Source organism: Alligator mississippiensis, chromosome 5 (genome assembly GCF_030867095.1).
Source record: "Alligator mississippiensis isolate rAllMis1 chromosome 5, rAllMis1, whole genome shotgun sequence".
Classification (NCBI taxonomy): Eukaryota; Metazoa; Chordata; order Crocodylia; family Alligatoridae; genus Alligator; species Alligator mississippiensis.
The window spans coordinates 218,924,719-218,944,731 of NC_081828.1; positions in this window are offsets into that span (position 1 = coordinate 218,924,719).

The window sequence follows — 20,013 nt, forward strand, 5'->3', positions numbered from 1 at the left end:
ATTGAATAATATCAAAAGTTTGAAACTATTTACAATGCACAAGGATAAGTTTATACAAAGGTAACAGTTGATAACTATTTACACTTAGGGGATGACCCAATTAATGAATACAAAGCTAATAACTATGCACTAGGTTAAATATTCATTGTATTAAACCCATGAACACCTAATACCTCCCGAGGCTGGGGAGGGTATGGAGACTGCCCGCAGGCAGTGGCGGGGGTGGCAGTGGCGGGGTCATGGTGGCCACAAGCAGGGACCACCCACAGGTAGCCGCAGTGGTGTCAGTGGTGGGGGGGCAGTGTGGTGGGTGTTCAGTGATGATCAGTGACCACCCATAGATGCTGCCAGCAGCATTGGCAGGGTGGGGGGCAGGGCAAGTGGCGACTGCCCACAGATGCTGCCACCAGTGTTGGCAGTGGCCAATCTCGAGGGGTGCACCCATGTGGCAATGGCCAATCTCAAGTGGCCAATCTCAAGGGGTGCACCCATACACACCCCCTACGTGTTGCCAATTAATAAATCCCTAATTAATTATTTATTACTAATAGCCACTCACCCTGACTTATACCCAAGAATGGAGGAAGGGGCAGTCTCTCACTGCTCTCATCACATGCTTGTGGGCTCCAGCTGCCTCAGGCTATCCCATGCAGGCCCAGGTGTTTCATAGTCTGAAGAGGCTGTTTCCACTTCAGACCCCTGCAAAACACAAATTCTTCCCCAAGCACCTCCATGCACTCCTTTCTGCCTGGCACAGCCTCTCCAAACCTACAGAGCTATTTACACAACTGAGCCACCGAGGGAGAGCAAAGTGCCACCACATACCAGGCAGCACCACTGGGCTCACTCCCCACTTTAAGCATTCAGGCACGCCAAGGATTCCCCTCAGGTCCAGCTTCCCTGGGTCTTAGCACACACAGGCATCCTGTGACCTTTCCCTAGGTGGTTTCTCTTTCCACCCAGCTGACCCAGTCCTGTCACAGTCCTTTTCCCAACCACTCACATGGGTGGGTGGGAGTATTTGCACTCTTACCGACCGCCTCCCCCCCCCCGCTCACTTCTCCAAGCCCAGTGGGGAATTGCCTTCCTGCTCACTAGGGGCTTCCCAGGGCTGTGTCCACACCCTAAGGAATTTGTCCAGCTCACTCTCAAACTCCTTGTGCTTGTTCTAGGGGCCTGCTCTCTCTTGCTTGACTCTTTAGGTGCTCCAGTAGCTTCTGGCCCTGGTTGGGACCATGCTGCATGCTCTTCCCAGCCCTTTTCATGCAGCACATGCCTCTCTCTCTCTCCACCCCAGGGGCAGGGAGACACTCTGGTTTTATGGGGAGCTGCCCAGTCAATCCCTGATCTGGAATTTTCCCAAGATCCCTAACTGGTTTTTGAATCCTGCATCCCCTTTCTGGGGATAATACTAAATTACAAGTATGGTATCCCTCAAGCATTCAGGCAGAGCCCAATATAGGACACTAGGAAGTTTAGTGCCCCATAAACTGCCTGTTACATTTTAAATTCAAAGTAAAACTATTCATACACTGGTATTAGCAGATTTAACAAAAAAATGTCTTTAGATTTACACCAGCATATTCAACACATCCCCATATCTCAGATCTTGCTCATTCTCTTCTCTGCAGGGCTGACCCAGATCAGGCATTGGACACCAGAGACTCAGGACCTCTAGTTCTTGGACAGACCATTCATAACAAAGGGGAAATTCTCTTTGGAAAACATAATCCAAGGTTTGGCACCACCAAAACCAACAGGGCTGGGGTTGAGGACAAATCTGACTCACTGGCCCTTCTCCCTCTGTACTCCCAGAGGGTCTCAAAGAGTTGGAGTCAGAAGGTGCGCTCAGCTCTGCAAAGGCTGGCTTCCCTCACTGATAAGGCAGTGGTGCTCTAACACCCAGAATAGGGGTCAGCAACCTGCCACCTGTGGGAAGGATCCAACCCATGCAGAGATTGGATGCAACCTGTGACAGTCTGATGCACCCTATGAGGGGAGGTTGGGGATGTCTATTGACAGGTGGTGGGTGCATGAGCCCAGATGCTGGCTTCTAAGACCCCTGATGCTGCCCCAGCCCTCCCTGCTCTTCAGCTTCCCTGCTATCTTACTTCCTACTGCTTGCCCTGACCTGTTGGATGTTGTGGTCACGAGGACCCAGGAGCAATGTATTACATTGCAATTGGCAGATAAAAAATGTCTTGCATTCTCAAGCTTGTTCAGCCTTGTTCCAACCATACAGTTGTTCCAATTCAAGAAATCACCACTACAAAATCCCTCTGCTGTCTGTCTTGGCCATGCTTCTACCTTGGCCATGCCTGGCCTTGATCCTGGGCCCAGGTACATGCTGAGAGGCAGCAGCAGGCATTTGTATGCTTCTCAGCAGCTCTCCCGGGTTTGCCAGTCTAAACTTGCTCTGCACATCTCACTGCTTTGCTTCACACTCTCTTACATTGTCTGTGGGGACAGGTAGAAATTTATAATGTATCTTCCCCCAGGCCTATTTCTTAGCACAATGAACTTTGCTTTCCTATAGAACCACCAGCAGCATATTAATCACCCACCATGCTCTGACCCTGATCAATTAAAGTCTTTGGGTCAAGAAAATGAAGATGAACTTTATCATTACCATGCATCCCTTCATGAGCCTTTTTCCTAGTGCAGAGGTTCCCAACTACAGGTCAGTGGCCTGGGGCCAAATCATGAAGTGTTGGCTTTGGGGTTTTGGCACAAGCTTCAGGTGGCAGCACTGGCTTGTCCCTCGGTCTCTCAGCTCAGCTCTTCAGGTGTGCCCTGCCCCCTGCCACATCCCTCTGCCTGACCTGACCCAGCCCCTTGGCCCCTCACTTCCACCCAGCTCTGCTGCTCGTCCATGGTGAAAAAAAAAGGTTGGGAAGCCCTGTCCTAGTGTATTCACATCCTCTGGTGACCTTGTGCTCTACCCCAGTAGGATGTGGTAGAAGTGGCTGAGTCACAGCCAGCAGAAGTTGCATGTGTTTTCTGATCAGACCAGTTCTCAGAAATGACAGTCCTTTTCACTTTCATGGGCCTCAATTAAGGTTCAAATGTCAAGATTCATTGTGTTACCAAACAGTTGGACCCACTTGGCCTTCTGAGAGACAAGAGTACAGGCTATTGATGGTCAGGACCTCTGCTACCAAATTAAACACATAAGTAAAGTTCAGGTCCTTCAATTCTCACCGCCCAGGCAGAAAAGTGGCAAGAGATAAGCCTATAGCCTTGCCCTTCTATTGTCACATCCCAAAAGCACAGGAACAGACACATTTCACTGCCCATCTAGTTCCTTCCACAACACAGTACAGCATAATACAGCTCCTCATCAGCTGCAGAGACCCTGGAGGTGGCCTACAGACTGGTAGCAGATCTTGAATTTGTGGAGTTCCCCCATTTTCTCTCTATCCTGTAGCGTATGTTTGTAGATGACTTGTTATTGTAGTCTAACAAATAGTATATAGTTTTATTCAAATTTCTTTGTTTTAGTGAAACCTTTAAAACTGCATCAAGCCAGTTCTGTTATGGACTTGGAAGGTGTCAATTAGGTGGGATGTATGTCCTTGGGAAAACAGAAGGGCAGATTTTTTATCTCCTTCCTTCCTTTACCATCTTGGAATAGTGCCAGCCAACACTGTTTTCTTGTTATCTTAGTTTATAGTCTTCACTAATAATGTTTCTTTATTTTTACAACTTTTTTATATTTAATGGAGTTGCGGGGGTGACACTAGGGAGCTGATCTGCAAGTTTGGACAATGTTACTGTGCATTCAACAACTGAGCCACTGGACAGGAGCAACAGACCCAGGTCAATGACCTGCTACTGATGATAGAGAAGATGGTGCAGGAGAACAGTGGAATGTGCTTCACAAATGAACAGTATGAACATGCTGAGGAAAAGGTTCAGGAAGAAACCAAGCATTAGCAGTGAGAAATGAAGATGAAACAGATGCAGTTGGCTCACCAAAAATAAATGCAAATGCTAAAGGAAAAACTCCAGGGAAAAGGAGAAATCAAAACACTGCTTCATAAAAATGAAACTTTGCAAAAGCGGAGAGACCTGGAATAAAAGCATCAGCAGGAGGCAGACACAATCAAGAGAAATCATGAGAAGAAAGTAGAAGAGGCCAGGGAAGAAGCAGAGTGGGGACCAATATTAGAAGTGATCCAGAAAGCATTTGTGTTTTTAATGCAAGTAATTAAGGGTTGTTATAGATGACACAGTTTCCCATTTACACCACTGCAGTTGCATTTCTGTTTGCCTGAATGGGATTTCCCACCACTTTAAAAGTAATTTTTGCACTTTAAACTAACCCTGGTCATAGTTGCATAGTTTCATAGTTGATAGGGTTGAAAGGGACCTGAGCAGATCATCAAGTCCAACCCCCTGCCATGGTCAAGAAAGAATGCTGGAGTCAAATGACCCAGGCTAGATGTCTATCCAGCCTCCTTTTGAAGACCCCCAGGGTAGGAGCCAGCACCACTTCTCTTGGAATTTGGTTCCAGATCCTAACCACCCTGACAGTGAAGTAGTGCCTCTGGAAATGTAGTCTGAATCTACCCTCAGTCAACTTGTGGCTGCTATTCCTAGTTACTCCCAAGTAGTGCTCAGGAGAACAGGGACTCTCCTGTTCCCTGCTGGTCCCTCTTGGTAAGTTTATAGGTGGCCACCAGATCCCCTCTCAGCCTTCTCTTATGAAGGCTGAACAGGTTCATGTCCCATAGCCTCTCCTTGTAGGGCCTGCCCTGCTGCCCCCTGATTGTGCGGGTGGCCTCCTCTGGACCCTCTCCATGCTGTCCACATCCCCCCTGAAGTGTGGTGCGCAGAACTGGACGCAGTACTCCAGCTGCGGCCTGACCAGTGTTGCACAGAGGGGGAGGATCACCTCCTTGGACCTGCTCGAGATGCATCTGTGGATGCACGACAAGGTACAGTTAGCTTTAATGACCACGTCCTTACATTGGTGGCCCACGTTCATCTTGGAATGAATAATGACTCCAAGATCCTTTTCTGCCTCTGTGCTGATGAGTAGAGAGTTCCCCAGCCTGTAGGTCTCCTGCTGATTCCTTCGCCCCAGGTGCAGCACCTTGCATTTGTCAATGTTGAAACCCATCCTGTTCTCATCCTCCCACCCCTGTAACCTGTCCAGATCTAGTTGGAGAGACAGCTTTGATTTAGTGGAGCTCCCCATTTACCCTGCCTTATCTATATATTTGTGTCATGCAAACACAGAAGCACTCAAAGACATGTAATGAGTCTCTTTGTCTACCAAATGGTGCTTTCTGCTGGGGCGATGTGGCAGACCCATGCTGGGGGGAGGGGAGAGGCAGGGGAGGCAGGTTGCTACAAACATCCCCTCCTCTTCCTCTTCCCTCCAGTCTTATTATTTTTTGTTTAAAAAAACCGAGGGGCAGGGGAGAGGTTTGCAGCCTGGGCCATGCAGGGAGAGCTGGCAACTCCCAGGCTCACTTGGCCTTATAGGATGGACAAGAAGCTTTGTCATGGAAACAACAGAGCCCAGAGGAATTTACTGATGCTAGTTTAGGGCCAGTTCTGGCTCTGAGCTCTTCATTTCCATCGTGGTGGCTGGGAGAACTGGTGCGGATCTACCCTGGAGTGAGGGGGTCTCGGGCATGTGGGGCCAGCAGTTTACCCGGGGCTGGAGGTTTCTTCCCTGGTGCAGGGACAGGGACAGGGCAAAGGGCAGGGGACACCTTGGTTCCAGCTGTGCAAAAGTCCAAAGGCAGCTGTGCACCAGGACTGGGGCCATTCCCAGTAGCCCCTGGCTTTGTGTCAGGGTCTCAGCACCACTTGGCCCCTCTGAGCCTCCAGGCTGGAGCATGGGCCTGAGCATGTGTCTGCATTGTCCCTCTCCCAGGGCATGGGGCTTTCCATGCATGGGGTACAGGCAGCCTGGCTCAGGAGGGAGCTCCTGGGCACGTGGGGCTGTGTTTGCAGCTGCCCCCAGGCCCCGACTCAGAGCCCGGGGTGCATCCTGAGAACCATGTGTCTTGTATGTAATCCTGGAAGAGCATCTGTGTGGGTGTCTGCATCCTCTGGGCCCTGCAGCCAGGTCAGGGCTGCCTTCAGCTTGTGTGCAGCAGAGTCTGGGTGCAACTGTACCATGCCACCACTGAGCAAAGTGGCCGATCCAGCCCCCAGCAACCCTGCTGCTTACACTGTGCCCCACGATCAGTGTCACTCAGGCTGCTGGGCTCAGCTGCTCCGGACCAGGCTGCATATCATGGCTCTTGAGGTGGCCCTGATTTTGGGGGGGGGGGGGCGCATTGCTGTGCCTGGTCTGGCTCCTTCACTCCTGCTGCCTTCCTAATGGCAGGGGTAGAAACTGCTGAGCAGGGGCTCCACAGCTCTGTGTGGAGCAGCCACTTGCTTTTTGATTGCATTTGTTTTCATTGCATTTTGTGTGCGTGCGTGTGTGTGTGTGTGTGTGTGCGTGTGCATGTGTATGTGTGTGTGTATCTGAGAATGAGAAGTAAATGGCGGATCTGCCAGTTTTATTGTGAAGGTTCTGATTGCAGGGAGGCAGTGTTGCCTTCACAGGGAAAGGAGAGCTGGATCAGTGCTGGGGCAGGGAAGCAGGGTATAGCATCCACACCCAAAGACAAGATGGTGATTCAGGCCAGCCTTGACAGGCTTGGAAAATGGGTGGATGTAAACCTGATGGCCTTCAACTCTGAAAAATGCAAGGTACTCAACCTTGGGAAGAAAACCCCCCAGCATGCACATAGGCTTGGTGGTGCTACACTCACTAACACCATGGCTGAAAGGGACTTGGGGGTCATGACTGACCACAAGATTAATATAAGCCATCGGTGTGATGTTGCAGCTGGCAAAGCAAGCAAAAATCTGGCTTGGATCCATAGATGCTTCTCCAGCAAATCCCAGGATGTCATCTTCCCACTGTACTTGGCTTTGGTGAGGCCACAGCTGCAGTACTGCATCCAATTCTGGGCTCTACAATTTAAAAAGGATGTGGAGAAGCTTGAGCGAGTCCAGAGGAGCCACGCACATGATCAGAGGGCAGGGAAACAGGACTTATGATGAGAGACTGAAAGGCATGGGACTCTTCATCCTGGGAAAGCACAGGTTCAGGGGGGACCTAGTGGTGGCCTATAAGTACATCAGGGATGTGCATCAGGATCTGAGGGAACAGCTGTTCACCAGAGCGCCCCAAGGGATGACAAGGTCTAGCAGTCAAACTTCTCCAAGACCTTTGCAGGCTGGCCATAAGGAAGAACTTCCTTACAGTCTGAGTCCCCAAGGCATGGAACAGACTCCCCAAGAGGTGGTGCAAGCACCTACTCTGGACTCCCTTAAGAGGAAATTAAATGTATATCTTGCTGGGATCCTGTGATCCCAGCTGAATTCCTGCTCTTGGGGCAGGGGGCTGGACTCAGTGATATTCTGAGGTCCCTTCCAGCCCAAATGTCTATTAATCTATGAATCTATGCTTGTAATTTTTTTTAAGACCTATATGATGCCATTTTCCATTGGTGTTGTTTTGAATTGATTAGTGCAGCAATTAGTGAAACATTTCATTCCCTGAAACTGCTAATTAATTTTTAGCTTCACATCCAACCCCTGAGAATTGGTTAGCATCCCTCCTCCTCTCCCCCATCTCCTTTTTAACTAGCTAAATCATGCCTTTTTTTAAATAAGGGGGAAAAACCCTCATAAATCCATAAGTGACTCCTGGAAAATGGCAAAGCTTCTGGATTTTTTTAAGGTTCCAGCCTGGGTGGTGGGGAGGGGAAGAAAAATCCCTCAACTTCTGTTGTTCACAGGAGAACAAAAGCTCTTACTATTAGCTCTTGGGTGAGGAGCCTCAGATCTCCTGTGAGGTTATGGTGATGCAAATTACCTTAGACAAAAAAAGGCAGCAGCAGGATCCCCGGACTGAGTCACTGATGAAGATGTTGAACAGTGCGAGCCAGAGGACTGAGCCCTGGGGGACCCCACTGCCCACATCCCTCCAGGCTGAAAAAGACCCATCCACCACCACTCTCTGGGTGTGACCCTCTAGCCAATTTGTGACTCATCTGACTGTAGACTTTGACGCCACAGTCGCCTAATTTTTTTTAATGAGAATAGGGTGAGAGACAGTGTCGAAGGCCTTCCTAAAGTCCAGAAAGACTATGTCCACTGTAACACATATGTCCAAGGATTTTGTGACCTGGTCGTAGAAGGCCACCAGGTTCATCTGACAGGACCTGCCTTGAATGAACCCGTGTTGGTTGCCCCTAAGCATGAACCCCCCTGTTTGCCCCTCGCAGATGTGTTTTTGGATAATTTTCTCAAAGAGCTTCTTAGAGTTTTCTGGGTCCTCCTTCCTCCCTTTTTTGAAAATGGGGAGCACATTGGTCTTCTTCCAGTCCTCTGGCACCTCACCTCAGGAGCTCACATCTAGTTCAATCCCCTGCTGAAACAGGCCAGCCTTAACTACATCATCTCAGCCAAGGTTTTGTCTAGCTAGTTCTTAAAAACTTACAAGAATGGAGATTCCATAACCTCTCTAGATACCCATTCCAGTGCTTCACAACCCTCCTAGTGAGAAAGTTTTGTCCCCCCCCCCCCGAATATCTAATCTAAACTTCCCTTACTGCAACTTCCTTACTACAGCCATTGCTTCTTGTTCTATCATCTGCCACCACTGAGAACCACCACGGAGAACAGGCAGGAAGAGGAACAGACAGGAGAAAACAGACAGGAGAATGGAAGTTCACAATCAACCAACCCTGTGCCCTAGCTGATTTACAGAATTGTGTCACACCTCCTTCATCTCTTTTGAACAGGACAGTCCAGCTCCTGAGTCTATTTCTGAATGCAAGAAGGCAAAGAAGGTTGACACCTTATAAAGAAACTCGTTTTGCAGAGGTATGAGCTTTTGTAGGCTGCAACCTACTTTGCCACATGTGAGATTCTCCATTTTTTTTAGGGTGGGGCAGGTGTGGAGAAGAAGGAGGAACAGCACTGGCATTTAAAGAACTTGAGCTAGAAGTATGCTTATAAAAGGAAGCTTTCAAGAATGTGCCGCAGGAAGAAGGGTGTCCTAGGAATAGATTACAAGTCCAGATAGTAGATTGTGACAAATGAGCAGGAGCTGGTGAGACCAATGGTTTCATTTGTGTGAGCAGGAAAGCTAGTGTGAAGGGGCAAGGTGGGGAATGAAAGGAAAAATCCCCTGTTTGGACTGGGTAAAAAGACAAAGTCCAAGAGACCTGAGATGGGGAGACTGCAGGGATCAAGATGTAACAAGGTCAAAGCCTGAGTTTTAGTGAGAGGGAAGGGCAAGGAATGGACAGATTGTTTAACTGTTGTACAGGGGAAAAGTAGGATGTACAGGTGTCATCAAAGGAAACAAAATCAACAGCAGGAACAACAAAATGAGCTTGAAGAGATGCTAAAGTGAAGCTGGAGAAGATACCCAAAATGGAATGGGCACCACAGCTGACACTGAGACTCATGGAGTGATCCCAATGGAAGATACAATATAAATATTGTGTTACTGTGCAGTCTTCCAATGCTTATAAGTGCTTTATACACCCCATGCATCAGATGCAGCTCCTTGTGAAGCAGGAAAGTAGTGTAAGAGTGATGTCACAGCCTGGTGGTCCATAAATTATGCAAGAAGCAAGGATTTCTTAGCGTGAGATATTTTATTGCACCAACTCTTTAGTTGGGACAAAGCTGGACTAGCTTTCAAATGCAAGATATTCTTCCTCAGGTCTCTGATCACAGGCCTGAGAAAGAATGCCTTGCTTTTGAAAGCTTGTCTAACTGTATCCCAGCTACACAGTTGATCCAGTAAGAAATTTCACCCTAAGGAATCCTTGCCTCAAAGCAATAATAGCAGCCTCTCCCCTTAGGTAAGCAGGGGCTGGGAGTTCCCTGCTGCCAGGGCAGGGAGACATTGTCCCCACCCAGGCTTCAATAACAGAGACTTCCCCAGCAGCTGGCAGGGAGCTATCGCTTGCCCCCTGCTGCACTGGAGACTGGCAGCAAGTTTGCCCACAGTTGGCCGTGTACACATGCTGTAATGCACAGTAACTAATCAGGAGCAAATGTTCTACTTGTATTTAAAGGTAGCAAATTTACTCATGATTAGAGCAAATTACTGTGTAGTAAGCATCTGCACATGTAGATAGTGATGCTTACTGCACAGTGATTTGTGCTAATCTCAATGGAAAGTAGACATGCCCACTGTGCGTGTGTGTGTGTGTGTGTGTTTTGAGCTTGCCTAAATCTGAGGAAACTTGTCTGAGGAGCTGTACATTCTCCAAGAGTGCACTAGCTAATTGCAGAAGAAAGAAGTGAGGGTGAAGAGACTGAATCTTTCTGATAATTTGGTGTGTATGTGTAAAAACTGACTTTCAGTCTAAAGAGGGGCTGAAACACCCAAGAGGCAAGAGCTAAAGGTGTTAGTAAAGCTCTATTTGCAGTCTTGAAATAAGGTCAGGCTATTTTCTACAACTCTTAGCAACTTCAGTTCCTCTTGCAGCATCCAGTGCTGACTATATGTTTCATGGTGATAAGAGTTTTAGTGAAAGCAGTAGGGCTCTGTGAAGGTTCAGCTCTTGATTTGATTTGGAGAAGATTTGGTCTGATTCAGAGGCTGAATCTCCAAAACTGTCATCTTCCAGTGTGAGCCTCCCACTGCCAGAGGCAGAGCTGGAGCTGGAACCGGAAGACCTGAGTGCCCTGGCTTGAGCAATTTTGGGGACCGAGGTGGAATAAGAGTTTGTGCTCCATACCCCTCAAATTTCCCCTAGACACAGGTTTCCTTCTCTGGAAAGCAGCACCTTGGAGGAGATTGAGGTTGTGGAGGCTCAGGCAAGTGGCTCAGCCAAGCCAATTCCTCCTGCTGTTGTGCCTCAGCCTGCCAGGACCAAAAGGCCCTCCTCAGCCTTGGCAGGTAGCACTAAGGGTTTGGTGGATACCTATCTTGCTGAGCATGTGGAGTTACTGGACTGTAACCCATTGGTCTGCTGGGCAAGCAACAGCCAGATGTGGCAGGATCTGACCATGCTTGCCCGGCAACACCTGTCCTGTTCACCAACCAGTATTCCAAGCAAGAGGGTATTCAGCATTGTTGGGGATGTTGTGACACCCCACTGCACCTCCTTGGACCCTGATTTGCTGGAGCAGCTGGTGTTCTTGAAAGTGAACCTCCCACTTCTGGAGTCCCCCATGCTCCACCTGCAGATGGACTGAGTGCCACCCTCCTCACTCTGTCTGCACCTATTTCCTTTTTTTCATTTTTTAAAAACCAGTTAATGCCCCACATTCAGCTGGAGGGGGCATGCCACACACTGCATCATCAGCCACCAGGGGAAGAACCTGTCCCTGCTGAGCTCACTCCCCATCCACGACAAAGTTGGAGGTATGGGCTGGGGCTATGGCCAAGGAGTAGACCCCAGATCCTGGGTATGACCACTAAAACTGCACCCTGCCAGGGTAGGGAGGACTGGTGGTACTGCTGGTGGTGTGGCAGCCCCATAAATGCCAGGACCAAAGGGCTCTCCTTTTGAAGACCCCCAGGGTAGGAGCGAGCACCACTTCCCTTGGATGTTGGTTCCAGATCTTGGCCGCCCTGACTGTGAAATAATGTCTCCTGATATCTAGCCTGAATCTACTCTCTGTCAACTTATGGTCATTATTCCTTGTTACTCCCAGTAGTGCTTGGGGGAACAGGGACTTTCCCATTGCCTGCTGGTCTTCTTTGGCCAGTTTATAGATGGCCACCAGATTCCCTCTCAGCCTTCCCTTGTGGAGGCTGAACAGGTTCAGGTCCCGTAGCCTCTCCTCGTAGGGCCTGCCCTGCTGCCCCCTGACCATGCGGGTGGCCTCCTCTGGACCCTCTCCATGCTGTCCACTTCCCTCCTGAAGTGCGGTGCCCAGTACTGGACGCAATACTCCAATTGCGGCCTGACCAGTTTCACATAGAGGGGGAGGGTCACCTCCTTGGCCCTGCTTGAGCTGCATTTGTGGATTCAGGACAAGGTGAGGTTGGCCTTCCTGACCACGTCCCCACAATGTTGGCCCATGTTCATCTTGGAATCAATAATGACTCCAAGATCCGTTTCTGCCTCTGTGCTGACAAGAAGGGAGTTCCCCAGCCTGTAGGTATGCTGCTGGTTTTTCCTCCCTAGGTTCAGTATCCTGCACTTGTCAGTATTGAATCCCATCTTATTCTAATCCGCCCACCCCTGTAACCTGCCCAGATCCAATTGCAGCCAGTCCCTCCTTTCTAGTGTGCCCACTTCCCCCCACATCTTAGTGTCATGTGCGGATTTGAACAAGGTGCTTTTCACTCCCTTGTCTAAGTCACTGATAAAGATGTTGAACACTGAGGGCCTGAGAACCGAGCCCTGAAGGACCCCAGTGCCCACGTCCCTCCAGGTTGAAAATGACCTGTCCACTATCACTCTCTCGGTGTGGCCATCCAGCCCATTGGCAACACATCTGACTGTGTAGGCACTGACACCACAATCTCTTAATTTTTTAATGAGAATGGGTTGAGAGACAGTGTTGAAGGCCTTCCTGAAGTCCAGAAAGACTACATCCATCACAGCACCTGCATCCAAGGATGTTGTGACTGGGTCATAGAAGGCCACCAGGTTGGTTTGACAGGACCTGTCTTTAATGAACATATGTTGGTTGCCCCTAAGCATATACTCCCCTGCTTGTCCCTCACAGATGTGCACCAGGATAATTTTCTCAATCAGCTTCCCCAGGACCAAGGTAAGACTAACAGGCCTATAATTTCCTGGGTCCTTCTTCCTCCCTTTTTTGAAAATGGGGACCACATTGGCCCTTTTCCAGTCCCCTGGCACCTCGCCAGAGCACCATAAGTGCCCGTAAAGCCATGCCAGGGGGACCTCTGCTAATTCCCTCAGCACTCTTGGGTGGAGATTGTCAGGACCTGCTGATTTGAACACATCCAGTCCCACCAGAAGTTCCCTGACTAGGTCCTCTCTGACCCTGGGCCTGGCTGTGCCTCCCCAGGGACCCTCGGGGATCACACAGGTGATGGATCACGCAGGTTATCCTACTTGAGAGGAAAGAAGGGCATGACAATTCAGTTTGGCTACCTGTGATGCTGCTGGTGCTACTGGTGCTGACTGCTGAGTCACTAAGTTATTTTACATGCTGCTGTTTAAAGTGGTGGACAGGACTGAGGCTGTAGGGGAGAAGAAGACCTCAGTAGGGCACATTCCTGTGTTGTGTAGAGGTCCCAGCACCAGTGAAGGCTCATCTAAACACACATACAGTGTCACCCACCCATGTCACACGTTTTGCCTGTGAGCAGCCAGAGGTTCAGGGCTCCCAAACCCCTGCACCTATCTCCTTGACAGCTGGCAGGCTTCATGGCCACAGCAGGGATGAGCAGGCTTGAAGCTTTCACCCCCCTGTGCCTTAACACACACAATGTCACCGAAGTCATAAGTTTTACTTGTCAGCAGTTTGAGATGCAGTTTCCCAGAGACCCCTACACCTATGTCCTTGAGCCTTGGCAGGCTTTGTCCCCTCAGCAGTGGATACTGAGCCTACAGTTCTCACCCTGCTGTGGCTTAACACATGTGTAACATGAGTTTGACTTTCAAGTCTTTGTGGTACAGTTTCTCAGAAACCTCTGCATCTATCTCCTTGACACTTGTCATACATTATGTCCTCATATGGGGCTACCATCCTGGCAAGATTCATCTGAATAAGCCAAAACATGACAAAGTTATATGAATTTCATTGATTACCCATTATACTCTATGGCCAAATCTCCTAATCTCTCTGAATCAGTGCCTAATTCTCTGAAGTCGATTCGGACAAATTGAATCAGAAAAGTGACCTGAATCTCCAAATTGCATTTCTGGTATCTGAATCAGCCAAATCTAAATCCAAATTGAACAGTTCTCTATTCACAGAGGCTTACTCCCTAGATATATAGCCTACTGTGAAATAAATATGTGCTCAATGGCTACTTAGCTACACTGTTGCTCTAGTGTGGTTCTTTGCTTCTTCCCTAACCTGTACCATTCCTCAAGCCTTTCTTCTTTCACTAGTACAGTTCCCCAGTGTACATAGTGTGGTGGTCTCACTGGGAGAGTGTTCAGACATGCTTTTCTTATTCCTTTGGCTTGGAAGACCAAGGGAGACTACTTTTTCTGATTCAGGCTGAAGGAAACACCCCAAGTTCTAACAGTGGGTTGAGTACCTTCAAGGACTATAAGGCCTGTGTACCCCAGTGGGTACAGGGCCCTGAAACAGTCCAGACCCCTGGGTGGTGGTGGCAGTACCCCCAGGCTTGTGGGTGTGTTTCAGGTAGGGGGTCGACCACACAAGAGGCACCTCCGGGGAGGCACTCGGAGCCTGGTAGGTGGTTGGGTGCAGTGAAGTTGGTGGCTCAGCGCAGGTCCACCTGCTGTCCCCCAGGCCTGCCACACTCCTTTCTACAGCAACAGAGAAAATTTGCTTTCCCTCCTTATGGTAGCTCATAAGGCATTTGAAGACTGCTCTCGTGTTCTTCTGAAGAGCTTTTTCTACTTTCTGAATATTCCCACTTCCTTCAGCCTCCCCTCATAAGACTGCTTCCCAAGCCCTTTCTCATCTTTGTAACCCACCTCCAGACCCTCTCTAATGTATCCAGGCTGACCTAGTGCTGAGGCGAGGCACTACCACTTCCTGTGTCTTTCACCCAACAACATTCTCCTTAATCTCAGGTAACAGCCTGAGTCTCATGTGCACAGTTATCATTACCCCGTGTGCAGCTACTGCACTTGCTTGGCAGCCATTCAGTGCAAGTCCATGTCCATCAGCTGTGGTTCTGGTCCACAGGCGATGCACATGAGTGGAATGTGAAGCCCCCAAATTGGAACTTACCAAAGAGCAAGTGAGTATATCTATCTTACCCAATTGTTGCCCAGCAGCCCAACGGTGACAGCACCCACCTGAGACTATGGGGTGCAACTACTGCACTTGCTTGGCAGCCATTCAGTGCAGGGTGCAGGGTCCAGGCTCCCCTTCCCCTATGGGAATGAACATCTGTCACATGAGACTGGAACAACCTAGTCCCAAGCTGGGCTGAGAACTCCTTCCTGGTGAGGCGAGGCCACTGTTCAATTGGAAAGAATAGCACTATGGGGATACAAGGGGAACAAGCAGGAGATATCCTGACTGTTCAGTCCAGGAAACTGGTGGTTAGGTTGTGGAGGAAATGATCCCTAGCTTCTATTGCTGTGTGTGCATTTTGAGGCCCGCTTTGCAAAGTAAAGATTGCTGACCTATTTGTTTCAGGTCAGCTTCTGCACCGCAAGCCAGAACTGCCCCCTCCCCCTCTCCCCCCCCCCACCCCCGGCACAGAGGTGCCTGAGAAGGACAGCACCATGGAGACACAAGGGGAACAAGCAGCAGGGAGCCTGACTGTCTAGTCCAGGGAGCAGGTGGTTAGGCTGTTGAGGAAATGATCCCTTGTTCCTACTGCTGTGTGTCCATTTTGCATAACAGCTTAGCAAAATAAAGATTGCTGACCATGTTGTTTCAAGTCACCCTCTGCAGTACAGGTGAGAGTCCCCTCCTGCTGGCACAGGGGTGCCTGAACTAGGCCAGATCCTGCCCCCTGGCATTGGGGAAAGGATTACTGGAGGCTCTGCTGCCAAATCTATAGCCAGAGGCACACTAAGAAGATGTAAGAAGCCACTATGAAACTATGAAACTAAAAAGATGAGCTTGAGAATGAGGTGGTGCAGCTGAGGCACCTCACCACTGATCCAGACAATGCACAGCTCTGTGCAGATTGTTAGGAAAAGAGAGACAACTTCTGAGCTCTGGACAACAACCTCACCCACAGGACACTTGTCTGATCAGCGATCCACCTCCTCCAGGATGGCCTTCTCAGCAAGAGTCTTCCTGAATGCAAGCACTGCCATCACCTGTAAGTTCCTGCAGAAGTTTTTACCACAAGTCAGCATGGGCAGCCAGGGTGGTATGAAAGATCCTCTCACTTTGGCTGAGTTATTAGAAGCTTCTCCCTCCCCCTCCCATTCCCTCCAACATTGCCCAGCTGACTGTGGAGTTCTACTACATATACTGGCATGTCCTCAGCCTGGTGGGTGAGGTGGTGGACCCCAGCCATGGAGGTGGGTGGATGATGGGCTCAATTCTGGTTGGCAGAGCTGGTGGGCCCAATGCAGGCTGGCAGAAGATGGGGGCTTCAGGCCCATTCCTGGGTGGTAGGGGTGCTGGGCCTGATTCCAGGTGGCAAGGGAGAGGCAGCTCTTTTCCAGGGTGGAAGGCCCAATCCAAGAAGGCTGGGGTGGTGCAGTGGGTCTTATTCAGGCCAGGAGATGCTGGTAGGGATGCCATCTGGGCAGACAGGGGCTGGAGTGGTTCAGATCTGGGTCACCTATACTGCCTGAGAGAGCAGGTGAATGGGCAGGCACAGAGCAACTTGGCTCCTAGCCACAGGCCTGCTCACCAGCCCTCCAGGGCCAGGTCAGAGCGTTGAACATTGCAGGGGGAATTGACTCTTCATGGACATCTTCTTAAAGCATGTGTCATCTTCAACTCCAAGGAACAGTCCTTGACATTAGCATGTGCTAAGGGTAAGGTGTAACTATACCTTTAGGCACTTAAGTCTACTGATGTGCTTAGAGGGGAAAGAGAATCCAGCCATTATATGAAAAAAGAGATAAGAAGAAGAGGAAGGCCTGCTTCTTAAACATTTCATTATGTGCCCCTTAACTCTAGTGTTATCAGGGAAACTAAATGCTAAATCATGGGTTACTTCCTGTGTGCCATTCATGACTGTTATGGGATGGCTTGAATAGAGTTGGCCCTGCCTCAGGCAGGGGTTGGACTAGTTGTGACTTATGGAGGTCCCTTCTAGATACTTCTCCAGGACTCTAGGGCTTTAGTTCAGACAGATCTTAAATGACTCATGATCACAGGTCAGACAAGGGGACATGGATGTCCCTTCTCACCATAAACTGTAAAGAAAAAGACTATCCAAACCATCTCCAATGGGGAAAACAGTATCACTGGCTGATGATCCTATGCAAAAATTGAAGTGGAAATGAGCTCTGTCTGTTTCAGGGGCAAAGGATGAAACTTAAACTCAAGGCTGAGACAGGAGGGGCACTACAGTAAGAATGGCCTGGGGCAGGGTTGAGGTTAGGAGCAGAAGTTAGTTCTGTGCCCTGTTCCCTAGAGCCCAGGTAACCTTGCAGATTAGAGGCAGAAATGGGTCTGCAGATGAAATTTTTATTGCTTGCACCTCCAAATGTTAAAATGAACCCTTATCCCAAAGTCCATCTGGCTTCCTGTGACAGCACAACAGAGAAGCTTACATCTACTGTCTTTGTTTCACCAAAACTTTTGGAACTGAATTGAACTAATATTCCTGTGGGCATAAAAGGAGCTGGATTCATGTTTCTGTGCAAGTTACACTCTGGGAGGAACGACTTATGGTCTCCTTCACCGTTATGGGAGACTGCTTGCTACCAAGCTGTTTTGTCTTCCCTGAAATGTATGGTCTTCCATAAAAAAGGCTGCTTTGTTTTTACAATTATGTAAGAATCTTAACAAAAATCTATCTATGTAACCTGGGTGCACCCAAGTACTGTTCTCTCTCCAGATAGAAGGGATGGGTGGCAGGCAAGAGTGCTATGAGAGGGATCTGCAGTATGCAGGCCAGATCCCTCTACTCCCTATAGAGTCAGGCCAGGACAATAGATACTTAACTATATACAGATTTATTAAGACATACAATAATTAAAAGAATTGCTATTAATACACACACACACACACACACACATTAGAAAAATAGCAGTTAAATACAGGTGAGCATATATAAATACAATTAAACAGCAGTCAAAATACAAATATACACAGGTAAGTATATATATATATCCATTAGGGAAGGGGAATATATATATATATATATGTTAGGGGAGGGAAGGGAAAGGGTCCCAGAAGTGTCCCTTAAGAAGTTTAAATTTAATTAACTACTACTTATTAAACTACTAATATACAAATTTAAAATGTTCACAAAATATAAGGCACAGTGTCACAGACTAGGAGGCACTCTCCTACAAAATATAAGACACCTTGACAACTAATTAGCTCAAGATTTCCTGGGATAAACTGCCCCACAACTGGGTAGCTCCCCTCCACTGTGGAAATCCCTTCCCCAACAACTCACAACTCCAGGTCCAGGATGGGTGGTCCTTGACCCCTTGGCATAGTTGCTGCTTATGGGCATGGCCTCCCAGGACACTCGCTCCCTTGGACTACCACTTGCAGGTGGCCCTGTGCATCATTGCATGCACTGAGGGCTCTGCCTGTTGCCTTGTGGGGTCAGGCCAACTCTCAGGATCTCAATATTGCACTGTTAGACAGGAGGGTGTGACACAACTGCACATATACAAACACACAATCAATTGGATGCATACAGACACACACACACACTACCAACTCAGGCACATACACATCCAAACTAGCCTAGGCACATGCCTACCTATCACCAATACAAGCACATACACCATGCACCCCAAACGTTAGACAAAAATCAATTGTCCATACCCACACACTCAGTACACATACACAGATCAATAATCCATATATCATACACACAATGACATATATATACATATATAGATCTCTCTCTCTCTCTCTCTATACACACACACACACACACACACACACACACACACACTCACCAGTTCACACGCATACAACCCACCTACACATAGGTAAGTTCCTAACTTGGATGGGATGGTATGTATGTATGTGCTTGGGGTACCTCAGATACTTGGGGGAAGGTTAAGGTAAAAGAGAGAGAGAGTTAAAGTGTAGGGAGTGAAAATTCCCAGAACTGAGATTAGAACTGGTAGACTAGAGAGAATCTGGTCAAGGAACTGAGGCTTGGGGTTACTTAAGGTAGATTGGGGCTGGAAACTGAGGCAGACAGCTGAGATATTGCAGAGGGAGCAGGTAGAGTGGTGGCAAGGAGGAGACAGTCAGGAACAGACAAAAACCCAAATTGGGGTTTCAAAATAACAGGTTTATTAAACAGACAACACACTACACAACCCCATAAAGTTATTGGTTCCACCCCCCACCCCCGCCACTCACACACAAACACACACACCCACAATGGCAGCAGGAGAAAGAGACTCAGTGGAAGGGTTGGAGTCCAGGTGGGGAAGAGAAGCAGAGTCCAAGTCCTTGGTTGAAGAGGGGGTAGGGGGTGATAGCTACCTATCCAGGCTGGAAAAGGGTCCTTGTCCAGTAGGTGTTGTCCAGAGGGGCATCACTGGCAGGGCCTCTGGGTGAATAGGTGGTGTGGCGTGGTGCTGGTCCAGATGAAGAGGGTGTCCCAAGGAGTCAGTCTTCACTACCCCTTTTTATGGGGCAGACTACTTCTTATCTGCTATGGGAGGGCCTGTCCAAGCAAGGTCAGTCCTGTCCCAGAGGGCTCCAGGTGTTCACACTGAGCATGTGCAGCCTGGCACAATGGTGGGTTGCCTCATCTTTTGTGTCTTGAATGCTGAGGGTGGTACCAAGGGCTGGGTCATTGGTCCAGGTATTGGTGTTGATGGTTCGGTCATTCAGAGGAAGCTATTTTTAGACCTACTGCCACTGTCTCTCAATCACCCTCGTTCATCCCCATTCATTCAGGAACCAAGTTACATAGAAGGGGTAGGTGCGAGCCTAGATTATGCAACTGGGCCTGGGGACAGGATGGAGACTTGACAAACAAAATGGAAACTTGACATGACTTATGCTAACTTACATATATAGGCCTAAATCATATAGCACCAGTAAAACTCTATATAAACATAACAATTATACAATATAAAGAAGGAGAAAAAACAACAAATAAAACTTGCTACCAAAATAAAATGCTGAAGCGTATTCTATGTCTTAACTCACTTATACTTATCTATAAGGAATAGAGAGGGAGAGACAAAGTCAGAAATGGTTGGG